Source organism: Rana temporaria, chromosome 7, assembly GCF_905171775.1.
Source record: "Rana temporaria chromosome 7, aRanTem1.1, whole genome shotgun sequence".
NCBI lineage: Eukaryota > Metazoa > Chordata > Amphibia > Anura > Ranidae > Rana > Rana temporaria.
Window position 1 is genome coordinate 126397949 of NC_053495.1, and position 4673 is coordinate 126402621.

General features: G+C 46.8%; 1 long non-coding RNA gene across 1 annotated transcript; it reads left to right on the forward strand.

Annotated features, from left to right (window-relative positions):
• The first annotated feature begins 3125 nt into the window (after positions 1–3125).
• LOC120944846 lies at positions 3126–4172 on the forward strand. The gene is made up of 3 exons (XR_005750504.1): positions 3126–3321; positions 3803–3888; positions 4001–4172. It is a non-coding gene; the product is annotated as an uncharacterized LOC120944846 (long non-coding RNA).
• The last annotated feature ends 501 nt before the right edge of the window (positions 4173–4673 follow it).

Genomic DNA, 4673 nt, shown 5'->3' on the forward strand with positions numbered 1-4673 from the left:
TCGGCGGACTTGTGTTTCCCCTGGGAGGGACGAGCCTCTGCCTGTCCCCTCCTTGCCTTCCCCGGACTGGGCTCTCCGCCCCTATGGTCCGTGTTGAGGGCGCACGCGCGGACAGCGTTCAACGTGAACCCGTGCCGTGTGGAGGAACTGACCTATGACGTCAGACGCCGCTGATTGGCGGCGGCTCTGGGGTCATTGGGTTGGGGAGCTCACTTAAAGGGCTTCTGCCCGTGAGTGAGCACCGCGGATCTCTCCCCATGGTTCCTATATGCGGACCACAGCTCTGAGACGGACTACCTACCTCCTGGAGGGGAGACTCCCATAGGCATAATTCTTCCAGGCTATTTGTATATCCATTCCAATTACCCATACTAACCTACTATCATTGCATTTATTGACTCCCCCTTTTTGGGCAGTCCCTTGCTATGATGGACCCTATATTATCCACCTATATTAATTACACCTTCCTGGTCATGATTACCTTGGGATGTCCACACCCTCCATCTGTCTCACCATCCCCGCAATTTAGTGAACCAACATATGGTTTGGCATTCATACCACCATCATTTAACTATTTGGTGAGTTTAAATTGGTTCTGTTTAGCCTTGTTTTGGTTATGGGTATCCCTCCTGCCCCCCCCCCTCCCTTGCCCTCCCTAATTCCCCCACCCCCAAAAAAAACCCCTCCTCCTTCCCCATCCCCTCCTCCTGCACTTTATCCCACCCCTCTTTTCTCCCCCCCCTTTTCCTGCCCTGTCCTTACCTCTCCCCCTCCTCCTCCCTCCCCTTGTTCTCCTTCCCCCCCCTTCTTCTTCCCCTCCCCCCTTTTCTCCCCCCCTTCCCCTCCCTCCCCCCTTCTCCCCCCCTTTCCCTCCATTTTCCCTCTTTCCCCTCCCTGGTTTTCTCAGCTATTCCCTCCCCCCTCTGTCCTCCCTCTCGGTCCCTTCTCCCCCTGTCCCATCACTCCCCTTTCCTTCAATTCCTCCACAGGTGTCCCCCTCTCTTGCCTTGACATTGCTTCCTACTTGAACTTGTATCTATTTCATGCCTCCAATCAGAGTTTTCCGCAATATCCCCCTTGTCCGTCGCGGGGGGGTTACCCCACCTGGGTTGCCTGATACCACAATTCACCACCTAATTATGGGTGAGCTTTTTTCCTTTGTTTTACTTTTATTTTGTTATTGCATTGTATTACTATGGCTATTGTTGAATTTATCATATTTGCATAACATTAATTGTATTTAATTGCTTTATAGATTGGTTCTCTTGAGAAAGCGGTTTCACCGCGAAACTAGTCGAGGCATAGACCAGTCTATATGTTTGCAACAACAAAATTGCCCGGGAGTACTCCCTGAGGTCCTGTCTTTTCAATTTTACCATGTATTCTTTGTTCAACAATTGTATGTAATAAAATATATTTTTATATTATATGTATGTTATTTTTTACCCAGTACCGAGATAGTCCCATAAACGCCCCCTTTTTGGGGGGAGGGGATTCTTAGAGGACCAGCCCTAGCCACTGTCCCTCGTCCCCTGTCCCCATCCCTTCTTTTATATATTAATCGGGATGATGGTACACTTTTATTAGTAACTACCTTATTTATCTGAGGCCATACTCCAACATTTTTTGCATAATATTAGGGTGGATAACACACCCGTTTCTCTTTTCCCTGAGTGCCTCAAACCTGTAATCAATATTATCTTAATGATAATGATATCGATCACTGGGAGGTTGTCCTTGGGCTAACTGGACAATTGGAGGCCCTCGGCACCGAGTACATAGGTTGTAATTGACAACTATATTATTTTACCAGCATTATTTATTTATTCTATGTCATCAAGGAGTTTGAATAATTCTGACCATATTCACCAATTCAGTGATTATGATCCTCAAGTAGGACGTAGTCAGCATAACTCATTGGTCTTTACCTAAGATCATGGGTTTAAGGGATTGGACAACCCTCCGACCCAACAGGATTTCCATATGTTATCCACACTTGGAATCCCATGCTGATTATCACCGTCCCTTGATTACCATCATATTATTCCATTATTGATTGTCATGCCCTGCCATTAAGGAGAATCATTCCTTCTCCCTCCCCCTGGTTTAATAATTATAATTTTAACTACTACACCTTAAATGGACATGCCATCCCATTATTGAAATCAACACGTTTCTGTTATTATATTTTTTTCACCATACATTCAACACACCTCAGGCAATTGACACTATGGTGTCTTTGACCCTTTATTGTTTCATAACTTTCACCTCACTTGCACCCTGACCACCCCTTTAGGTCACCTTCTTAATGGTTTTTGCCATATCATTTACCCTCACTTTCTTGCTCTCACGAGCACTCCCATGTATTTAGTTTACTTACTCATACACTTATCAGCATGCCTTTGCTGTCATACGTTTTTATCATAATTGTTTATCACATTGTCCCCAATCACATTATCAACTATGGGAATTAAAAACGAATATTCATGGATTTAGCTGCCCTGTCACAGGGGCTCTATTCGGTTTTGAAAACTCCTCCAGCCCATTAGCCCTCCTTGTGACCACCTCCTGCATGGTTTAACAACCTATTTGTGATCTATTTATTGTGGGAATTACTCTTCCCCCAATTTATTGTTAATCGCCTTTTAATTCTAAATGTATGTCTTGTAATTCCTGTATATATAGATAGCGACCCCTGGTGGTTATGTGTGGTCGTTGGCTGCCTGGTTTCTTTCTCCCCATGTCGGCGGACTTGTGTTTCCCCTGGGAGGGACGAGCCTCTGCCTGTCCCCTCCTTGCCTTCCCCGGACTGGGCTCTCCGCCCCTATGGTCCGTGTTGAGGGCGCACGCGCGGACAGCGTTCAACGTGAACCCGCGCCGTGTGGAGGAACTGACCTATGACGTCAGACGCCGCTGATTGGCGGCGGCTCTGGGGTCATTGGGTTGGGGAGCTCACTTAAAGGGCTTCTGCCCGTGAGTGAGCACCGCGGATCTCTCCCCATGGTTCCTATATGCGGACCACAGCTCTGAGACGGACTACCTACCTCCTGGAGGGGAGACTCCCATAGGCATAATTCTTCCAGGCTATTTGTATATCCATTCCAATTACCCATCCTAACCTACTATCATTGCATTTATTGACTCCCCCTTTTTGGGCAGTCCCTTGCTATGATGGACCCTATATTATCCACCTATATTAATTACACCTTCCTGGTCATGATTACCTTGGGATGTCCACACCCTCCATCTGTCTCACCATCCCCGCAATTTAGTGAACCAACATATGGTTTGGCATTCATACCACCATCATTTAACTATTTGGTGAGTTTAAATTGGTTCTGTTTAGCCTTGTTTTGGTTATGGGTATCCCTCCTGCCCCCCCCTCCCTTGCCCTCCCTAATTCCCCCACCCCCAAAAAAAACCCCCTCCTCCTTCCCCATCCCCTCCTCCTGCACTTTATCCCACCCCTCTTTTCTCCCCCCCCCCCTTTTCCTGCCCTGTCCTTACCTCTCCCCCTCCTCCTCCCTCCCCTTGTTCTCCTTCCCCCCCCTTCTTCTTCCCCTCCCCCCTTTTCTCCCCCCCTTCCCCTCCCTCCCCCCTTCTCCCCCCCTTTCCCTCCATTTTCCCTCTTTCCCCTCCCTGGTTTTCTCAGCTATTCCCTCCCCCCTCTGTCCTCCCTCTCGGTCCCTTCTCCCCCTGTCCCATCACTCCCCTTTCCTTCAATTCCTCCACAGGTGTCCCCCTCTCTTGCCTTGACATTGCTTCCTACTTGAACTTGTATCTATTTCATGCCTCCAATCAGAGTTTTCCGCAATATCCCCCTTGTCCGTCGCGGGGGGGTTACCCCACCTGGGTTGCCTGATACCACACTTCACCACCTAATTATGGGTGAGCTTTTTTCCTTTGTTTTACTTTTATTTTGTTATTGCATTGTATTACTATGGCTATTGTTGAATTTATCATATTTGCATAACATTAATTGTATTTAATTGCTTTATAGATTGGTTCTCTTGAGAAAGCGGTTTCACCGCGAAACTAGTCGAGGCATAGACCAGTCTATATGTTTGCAACAACAAAATTGCCCGGGGGTACTCCCTGAGGTCCTGTCTTTTCAATTTTACCATGTATTCTTTGTTCAACAATTGTATGTAATAAAATATATTTTTATATTATATGTATGTTATTTTTTACCCAGTACCGAGATAGTCCCATAAACGCCCCCTTTTTGGGGGGAGGGGATTCTTAGAGGACCAGCCCTAGCCACTGTCCCTCGTCCCCTGTCCCCATCCCTTCTTTTATATAGGAACACATACATTACCTTATTTACGTCAAGTACTTATATAGCATTGTCAATTTAAAGAGTGTTTTATATATACATTGTACATTCACATCAGTCCCTTTCATTCAATCTAAGATCCTGGACTCACATTCATACTCAGGAGCCAATTACCCTACAGCATGTCTTTGGAGTGTGGGAGGAATCCTACACAGGCATAGGGTAGAGCATGCAGGGAGTGTTGTGGTCAGGATATGAACCAGTGACCCTTTTGCTGCTAGATGAAAGTGCTAACTAGAGATGAGCCGAACACACCCCTGTTCGGCTCGCACCAGAACCTGCGAACAGACCAAAAGTTTGTGTGAACTTCAGAACCATGTTAAAGTCTATGGGACTC